General features: G+C 42.4%; 1 non-coding gene across 1 annotated transcript; it reads right to left on the bottom strand.

Annotated features, from left to right (window-relative positions):
• Positions 1-909: 909 nt before the first annotated feature.
• LOC121281634 lies at positions 910-1,016 on the bottom strand. The gene has a single exon (XR_005943893.1). It is a non-coding gene; the product is annotated as a U6 spliceosomal RNA (small nuclear RNA).
• Between the last annotated feature and the right edge of the window lie 8,955 nt (positions 1,017-9,971).

The following is a 9,971-nucleotide window of genomic DNA, read 5'->3' as shown; positions in this document are numbered from 1 at the left end:
AGCACTCTCAGCCTGACCCACATCATCAGTGGCACAGTTAATGAAGTTGCCCACTACCCTGAAAAATGCATCAGTGACCACCTTGATGCAGTTATGTGATGATGCCTGCGAGATGCTGCATAGATCCCCAGTTGCTCCCTGAATGGAGGCATAAAATGTCAAAGCTGCTATCAACTTGAGAGCCACGAGCATTAGATGGCCACCAGCACAATTGGAACTTATCTCCCCTGCCAGCAATAGTCAAGTTCTGTGCTACCAAGCCACTTTTAATATAATGCTGTACATATTCATAATAATGGAAGAAATCCTTCTGTTGAACTCCTCAAAAGGAAAATTGTAATAGTTCATAATTAATGTACTAGGTTACTCTTTTAGAGAGAACCTTTATAAATCACTGCTTCTTTAATTGTATTTCTTACCATTGCATGACTGTCGATCTTTACTACATGGCCAGAAATTTCCCCCCATCAGGGGGGTTGGGCAGGAGTGGGCAGGAGCAAGGGTGGACACAAACCCAATCAGCGCCTCCAATCGGGTCCGCGCTGCCATTTTACGTGGGTGGGCCAACTGAGGTGTGTGCCTGGACGTGCTGAGTGTACCCTGTGCGGGCAGGGGTGGGATTCTCTGAGTGATTCCCCGCATGCGCACGAAACAGCACAGTGATCTCCATGGGGCACGGAGGTGCCTCAGGGAGATTTATTTCAATTTTAAACTTTTAAGTAAAGGATTTTTAAACTTTTGAAACAGGTCCCTTCATGTGACACTCTCACATGAGCTGGGACATGTTAATGAAATTTTGGAAAAGATTTTACTGAATTTTTTAAACGCTTCATGAAACCTCATCCCGCCTGTGGATGAGGTTCCATGAAATAAGCGAAGGTCACCTTAAGGTGAAATGTTTTGAAAGTCTGAAATATGGAATGCTTCACGAACTTGTGTGTCATCCTTGTGCAGGGGCCATGCTAACCTTCTCTGTATTGTTCCAATTTTAGTATATGTGCTGCCGAAGCGAGCACAAAGGCCACCTTAAGGTTGGACAGGCAACTCAATTGTTTTAATTAGTTTTTAAACAGGCCTTAATAGGCCTTTATTACCTAGAAAAACTCAGGTCTGGCAGCATTGGTGGAGAAAAGAGTTGACGTTTCGAGTCCTCATGACCCTTGTGTTCTGTTGAAGGGTCATGAGGACTCGAAACGTCAACTCTTTTCTTCTCCGTCGATGCTGCCAGACCTGCTGAGTTTTTCCAGGTAATTCTGTTTTTGTTTTGGATTTCTAGCATCCGCAGTTTTTTGTTTTTATATCTTAATAGGCCTTTGATAGTTCAGCGGGCACACAGCTGACTTGGCTGCACACCTGCCAAACTGAAAATCTAAATGACGCGCGAAGACATCAGGACGCCCGCCTCACGTCACCGCGTGTCATTTTGCACGTCTGACCCCCCCGCTCACTGACGGGAAAATGCTACCCCATGTCTTGGACCAGGATATTGCCATCGGCGTGCTGGGGCATGGCCGACAAGCAAAATGATGACATTGGGCGTGCATCCTGACGTCATTGTGCATCATTTAGATATTTAGTTCGGTGAGCGTGTGCCGGAGGCGACTGCATGCCCGAACTGTCAACAGCCTATTAAGGCCGCTAAAAAACCAATTAAACTTGTTAGCAATGCTGCCCATCCAACCTTAAGGTTGGAGGGCAGGAGAAGAGCCCAAGTGGCCTTGTGCTTTTCAGGAAACCTCATCCATGGGCGGGATGAGGTTTCCTGAAGGTTTTATAAAATAATTAATTAAATTTTGCACAATTGGCAAACATGTCCCAGCTCATGTGACACTGTCACATGTTAGGACGTTTAAATAATTTTCTTCCTCTTTTATTAAAATGGTTTACTGCGCAAAAGAGCACAGAGCCTCCCTGCCCACACAGATAACACTGAGTGCTACCGGACACGGGTCACATTGGGCGGGCTTTAATTGGCCCACCCGCATAAAATGGCACGTAGCTGATCTCAGGCGGTGATCAGGTCTGCACCTGCCCCGCCCAACATAGGTAAGATGCAGCACTTTGGAAGTTTCAAATTGACTCAAAGGAGTCAATTAACATCATTGCACATGCTTTATCAGCCTCAACAATAACAATAGCAGGGTAGAGGTCCATGCCCATTCTTTGCTGATGTTTGGGCCACTACAAAATAGTTTTTTAAGGGCAAGTTCAGGTATTCAATTCTTGGGCTTGCTGTCGAACTCTTCTGATGTATACTAATATCTTCTAGATAGCACTGGAAGAGGGATATCAGCCCTGATTCATGAATGCCTGATTCATTTGAATACTGGGTGCTTTTCCATGCCTATGCTTTCACTGGCACTGCATGATAGAATCCACTCACTGCAGGAGCCATTATTTACAGGAAATGCTGATTTGTGAGTGCACATATAAACAGTTTGGACTGAATTGGATAATTTCTGATCCGCACGACTTATGTGGTCAGAACATTTTTATAAAGAAGGCGAGCTCTTAGTACATGAGTGCCCAGAGAGGAGAAAAGGTTTGTGTCAGGAGCCCTTAAAGTTAAGTGGCTGTATATGGAGGAAAAAATTGTGTTAACCTTCAAAAAGGCTAAATATTTTAATGCCTTCCAAAGTGCTCTTTGCAGCAAAGAATTGGCTGACGCAATAAATACGGAGGCAGAAAAATTAAGTATGTGGGACAGTGATGGATCGATGCAGCTCCAAAATCCTTTGTTTGCTGGCTGGCAAAGTGGCAATTGTGCTGTTGTAAAGGTATTTGTAAATTTTGTAAATTCTGTTTTGCAATTTCAGAGCAACCATTCTAGAACACAACAGGCAACATTCCAGGCCCAATGTTGTGCACTGACTTCAAGACCCGAGAACAGATACAAAAGAAGATGGCACATGTCAAGAAAACACTGATGACCAGTAGCACGTTTATAGCTGGCCTTACCATAATCTTACAGCTTTTTCATTGTTAATTGTTTTTCACTTTAGAGCACACGTAACTGTAAATTACATGGCACAGTCACTTTCAAATGGCTTCAGAGATAAAAGTGTTACATCGTAGTTGAATGAAGCATAGTCGTTTAATAATACTCAGGATAGGCTGCTGTTTCAATACGTTTTCCATTATGCATATGCTCCTTCAAATGTGAATTTGTGTTAAAAGTAGGTCATATCTGACTATGCTATTTGATGTCTTTTTTGACCAGGTTGCTGCCACTTTTAATAGGAGATAATTGTTTATATGGACTTTTTAAATGCATTTAAAATGGCTCTGCACCAGCAATTATCAAAAATGAAATACATAGAATTAGCATTGTGTTGGTAATTGGTTGGAACGGTAGGTACAAAAGAAATATTTTCTGATTGACAAAATAAAACATACGGTATTGGGGATCTCTACTGGGACCTCAGCTTTTTGATCAATTTACGATCTGAATTAAGAAATAGAGAGTTATACATCCAAGGTTGCATATGATTAACTAACTGGGATATAAGCAACATATTAAGATGCAGTCCAAACAGCCCTGGAGTATTGCTTTGAAGGGAACTGACAAGAGATCAGCACCATTGTACCAAGTAGTAGTTGAAATATTTCTACCCATTTAGTCCCATAAAATTCCTCCACAGAAATTCCTCAGGCTATGATGAAACAACCTCCAATGGCCTAGGTTAGGTTACTCAATACCTGATGCAATTAGACCTAGCGTACATAGCACATTCTCTGTCCATTTGCACATTAAAATGGCAATCCATGTCTTAGAACTAGCACAGGCCATTGACCTGCATATTAAACAGACGCCTGCCTTCTTTCTGGATAACTTATCAATAGTGCTCTATATCCTCAGAGAACAGAAGTTGGCCTTACAGCTTTGCCTGCTGTAAGTTTACTTGCCAAAGACAAGTAGTGGACAGCTGTCTTGGAATATTCCACAGTTCAGAGCACCACACTCATGCATTGTGAATCTGTTAGGGGAGTAAATAGTGGAAAATATAAATGAAAATGCCAAAATGTTATAAAACTACAGCTGGTCTTCAAGAAATGTATTTCCAAAACATTGCATTTAATTTCATGAAAAATCATTGGGCTTGATTAAGCTAAATAGATGAGATTAAAATTTTGAATTTCTAATGTGCATCTGGTAGAATTCTTCTTGGATCATTGTGTTAACAAATAAGTGATTTAACAATGACTCATTTTTAATCAATAGATAATTTGCTTACAACCAAAAATTGCCATCATGCAAAGAGAGTAATGATCAGTTCAAGACAAGATGAAATAACAGAAGTCTAAAGTTTTATCCTTGCAAAAATATTATTTTATGAACACAGTAAAAACTGGATCTGTAAGCTAAGTAGTCACATTTGAAGCTTAAAGCAAACTACTCTCTTTCTGTCATACGCCAGTAAATTAATTGACATTTAAGAGAAAGGTCAGGGTGTGTGGAATCAGGGATCAGGCAATAGCACAGATTTAAATTTGGCTACAAAATGGAAAAAGGACATTGGGAATTAAGGAAATTTTCCCAGAATACTTGAAATTGGGAAGTGGAGTCCCACAGAGATCCATGTTGCAATTGCTGTTGTTCATATACATATATATATATAAATAAAAAACTAATTTGTACTCAGAAATTGAAGGAATGTTGCCAAAGTAACAAATGATAGCAAACAAGGGGGTAGTGGAGGGGACAGGGCATGGTTATAGCTAAATATTCATAGGATCTTTGTTAAACCACATGGGTGCAGTTTCAATCCCTATACTGGAACAAGGTTATTAAAGCACTAGGAAATGTACTGAAAAGATTTACAAACATGTTACCAGAAATGAGAGGATGCAATCATCAGCAAAGATTGAACAGACTAGGTATCATTTCTCTGGGAAAGAGAAGACTAAGAGTGGGTCTATTGGAAGTCTTTAGAATTATAAAGGGCTTAGACAAAATGGATGTGCAAAAATTATTTCAGCTTTTGAGTGAATCCAGGACAAGGGGCTAAATCAAGGGGTTTGAAGGAGTAAAGAAAGAGAAACTGTTTCCAATTAGCAGAAGGGTTGTTAATTAGAGAACACAGATTTAAGATAAATGTCAAAAGAACCTGAGATGACATGAGAAAAAAAGAATATGCAGCAAGTTATGAGGATCTGGAATGCATTTTTTGATAGGGTGGTGGAAGCAGGTTCACAGTAACTTTCAAAAGGAGCTTGAATAGTTCCTTTAAAATGAAGGTTTTGCAGGGCTATGGGGAAAAGCAAAGGAGTGGACTAATTGACTAACTCTTTGAAAGAGCTGGCATATGAAAGATGGGCCGAGTGGCCTCTTCCTGTGCTGCATCATTCTATGATTGTGTAGTTTACAATGGAGGTCTAGTGGATAGGAAAAAATGTTACCAAGATAAAAACGGATCTTCATTGTTGATCAATTGTTCTCAGCGGGATAATCTTTGTGTAACTGATTGTTAATATAAATGAAGTCATGGTTTTCAATGGTATGAAAAGAGAAGACATGGTTCTGTGAAACAATTTGGAATGTTTTACCACCTTAAAACTGCTATACAAATGCAAGTTGCTGTTATTTCAAAATCAAACCACTGAAACGACATTAAAATATCAATAATCTGCAGCACCTCATTTTTTAAAGAAAAACATGGGGACAAAAGAAAATTATTAAGCTTTCAGCATTTTTCAAAAGCCAGTAAGCTTGACCTTTAACTCTCCATTCAGCTTTCTGGAAACCTAGCAAATGCATGAATTTCTTATCTGTAAGAGAATTTAATTACACAATTGTTTCCCTTTTTCCATCAGAGCTGCTTAGTTGCCAAGCAATCATAAATGTGTGATTGCTAATATAATTGCTAGCAGCCTGTCAGTCCAGGAATTGAGCACACAAAAGTATGGTAAAATAACATTCTTTGTTGAAGACTACATTAAAATAAACAAACAATCAATAATAACCTAATCATGTGCATTCCAGTCAGAGTAGCCAAAGGAACATATAGAAACTGAAGGCAGCTGTAATACCTGTAACACACTTCAGCTGATAGATCTGATGCAGACTTGAATAATCAGCCACATTCCCCTCTCCAGTTGCTTCCACTGTTGACTTCCAGCAGATTCAACAAGCAGTTTTTTGGACTCTCAACTACTGTGCTATCCACAATACAACTCCCACAGGCCCTTAGAAAGGTACTGATAAACAAAGTTCCTTCTCCTCTCTTTAATCTGCTGCAGCTTTAGTTGTTAGCCAGACACAGGCAAACAGTTTAATTTAGTTATTCAATACCTTTTGGGGTCTGTTTATTTAAAACTATTTTCAGTTCTGCTGGTATTATACAAATTTCACAAAAATAATTGAATTTTTACTTAAAATCTCCCCCAGCTTATATTGTTACCTCATATAGGTGAGCACTGGAAAACCAAAGTAAGAACTAAAAACAACCAAAATAGATCTTATGGCAGAAAGAGAAATCTGCAGCTGGGTTGCCTTATGGTTTTGAAGTTGGAAAAAATTCCATCAAGAACAATTTTTTAAGATGAAAAAAATTGAAGGAGACAACCTTAGGAGCTGTGTGTCACTTTCTTAGAACACTGAATTCAATATACAGCTCTCTCATCCAGCTATGAAGTATCCATGTAATAGGGTGCTTCAGTCCAGCAATGCTTTCACACAATTAAGCATAAAATTTACTTAAAGCATTAGGCAGAGGAAAGAGAAAAAGAGGACCAAATAGTTGTCAAGAGGACAAAGCAGAGGACAGGTTGAGCAATAGGACTCCTGTAACTTAGTGTGGATGATGAACAGCCCGAATATAGAAGAAACACCTGAATAGTTTGCTTTCTCATGTTCCTTTCTAATTCTGGACCAGCATGTTGCAGACTTGAAACATACACAATTACTATGAAATCACACACACACGTGGAAGTGAAGCTGAGCCTATAATGATCATAGGCAACATTATATTTTCCACTACCAATTTATAGTTTTGCACAGGCATCTGCATGGATTTTGGGGAACATATTTTCGAGCATTGTATTGCTCATAACTAGGAAGGAAAGTGTGTAAAATTTGTTCAGCTTAGTACAGTCAGGAAACTGGGTATTTTTTTTCCCTAGCTGTTCTAATTTTATTCTCAAATGCACATTAAAAGCCAGTTGCATGAAACTGCCATTAATAAAATGCTACTATGCAAAAACATAATCTACATTCTCTCTACAGGATTGTTAGTTGTCCATCTGATATAAAAATAATCTTTATTCACAATATTCATCCTTCCTTGATTTCTTTTTAAATGTTTCTCATCTCCTAATCGGAATAATGTGTTGAAAGCAAGATGCTCCCTTCCTGCAATGATTTCTCTTTATGTCAGAGCAACTGTTCCTTTAACCAATTCTCATTTGCAGATTTTCTTTCATTTTCCAATTTCTTGTCCTTTTCTCTAAATTCATGTGATTGCAGCTCTGCAGTGACATTGCTGGGCAGTCAAAGGACTGCAGCAAAAGAGACTTTTGAATTGTTTTTCCACTTCCTCCGTAGCTGTTTGAATGACAAGGCCATGGTTCAGTTGTTAAGTTACACAATGTATATTTTGAGCTCATTGCAAAAAAATTAACATACTGCATGAATCGCTAAAGCGAATGATTGTATCCTTTTCAGACTAGAAAACAATTGGACGGGGATGGGAGGGGGTGGTGTGGGTGGGCACAGGTCCTATTTCTTTCCTTGACACTTTGGACTAAAAAATCAAGATACATTTACAGGCGTGTGTTTCGCGATTCGTGATCTGCCCACACTTTTCTCATTGAGGCAGGCAGCACATAAACTTTATGCTGCCTCCTCATTTCAATGATTGCTGGTTTAGAGGATCCTATTCAAGCTGTGTGGTTTTGAGGCTGTGGATATCTACTGTCTCCAGGATTTCCCCAGTGCTGGTTTCTTTGATGTGACCTTCAAGCATGTGGCAGCTTGGGTCAAACTCCTGAAGGTGTTTGAGGAAAAGAAAGACCTGCCAGAAATGAAGATCCTGACGGCGGAGCCGCTCTTTGTTCTACCGTTGCATCGTGAACGGGTTGCGACGGAGCATCTGTACAACCCCTACGTCCCTGTTGCTGACGTGCTCACCTTCCTTACCAGGTATTTCAATAAGGTTGGGAGCTGCACTGAAGTTAAAGATAATTTGGGGATCTGGACATGTAAACGCCAGGTTAAGATAACGCTCAAGACCGACGGTAAGGGAGCCGTTTTCCACCCCCCTTCCAGATTCGCTATCGGGGGAAACCGTGGTTACCTTGTCTACGCTGGGCAACCCAAACTTTGTCGCTCGTGCGGCAAGTCTGGTCATGTGGCGGCAAATTGCAGTGCTGTCCTCTGCAAGAACTGCAAAAAGGAAGGGCACCAGACAAAAGATTGTAAACAGGCTAAGTGCTGCAACCTGTGTGGCGAGGCAAGTCACCTCTACAAGACCTGCCCCAAACATTGCCATACTTATGCACAGGCAGCTAAAGACAACGAGGGGGAAGCAGAAGAAATGCCTCGTGTCACACCAACCACCAAGGCCCCCAGGGAAAACATCGGGACAAAGGAGGACAGAGAGAGAGAGAAAAGGTGGAGGAAAAAATTGAGGCAGCAGACAGCCAATCAACAGCACTGCCCCCGGAACCACCCACTCCTCAGGAGAGCGAATCAACGGAGGAGGAGGAGGCAGCAGTGGGAAAGCAGCAGGGGGAGTGGCAGCTGGTGAAGAGAGCCAAAAGGAAGAAGGGGCTAAAAAGAAACCAAGCCACTTCCCAGACAAGAGTCAAGAGGCGTCTCCTATCCGACACGGATAACAAGAGCAGCAGCTCTTCGGATGAAGAAGTGCCAGGGCGGCGCCAACAGAAGAAGCGGCAAAACGCTAGGGAGTCGGAGGATGAGTCACCCAAGCTCCAGAACATTGGAGATAATGAGGAGAGCAGCTCACCCCAACTTGGCTCACAACCCAAAGAGGCCAGTGCACCACAACCCCAGGAATCTGGGAGCAGTGAGGCGCTCAGCGCACCCCAGCTCCGGGAAGCCGGGAGCAGCAACGCCCCAGAGGGGGAGAGGATTGGAGAACCTTCTCCAACAGAGGACATTTCAAACCCCGCTCTCTGCACGGACCCCCAGATGCCACCCGAGCAGAACATCTCCAATGGGGAGGTTCAGGACGCTTTCCTCAGCCCATCTCAAGTGAAGCAATTTGAGCACACCACGGGCATGAAGGAGCAGACCAAAGGTCTGGAACTCTCAGAGACAACAGGTTTGGTAAGCGACTAACTGCTTTAAAATAGGTGTAAAGATTGTATCCATAAATGTGCGTAGCATTAAATCTACTACGCGATGTGCTGCGACCTTGGACTACCTTGCCAAGGTCAAAGCTGACCTGCTGTTTCTACAGGAGTGTGCGATACCGCACCTCAGCTCCTACAGGCAATGGTCACGATGGTGGTCCCATGGGCCATCGATCTGGTCGGGAGGAAACGACTCTTGTTCCTCCGGCCTGGGGATTCTGCTGCGGGGAGGCAGCTTCACCGTCTCCCAGGTTAAGGAGGTGGTGGGCGGGCGCCTCCTCGTAGCAGACGTAATGTATAAGAATGCTCCACTCCGTTTAATTAACGTCTATGCCCCGTCACAAGGGGCTGAGCGGCTGGAGGTTTTTCAGCAGCTCCCACTGCTGCTGGCAACCTCCAGGCCGGTCATTCTGGGCGGTGACTTCAACTGCATCATCGAGACGGCTGGACGATCCGGCAGGGCCGACAGCAGATTGGACGCTACATCCAGATCCCTGATGGAAACAGTAAAGGATGCCAAGCTGCACGACGTCTTCAGCAACCCTGCAGATGGAGCGCAGCGTAGATACACCTGGTCGCGGCCTGACGGGTCCGTCTGTTCCAGGATAGATTTCCTGTTTGAGTCCCGTGCATTTGCAGTCAGATCCACCGACGTC

This window comes from Carcharodon carcharias, chromosome 8 (assembly GCF_017639515.1).
Source record: "Carcharodon carcharias isolate sCarCar2 chromosome 8, sCarCar2.pri, whole genome shotgun sequence".
NCBI classification, from domain to species: Eukaryota; Metazoa; Chordata; class Chondrichthyes; order Lamniformes; family Lamnidae; genus Carcharodon; species Carcharodon carcharias.
This window is presented reverse-complemented; position numbering and strand designations above follow the sequence as displayed.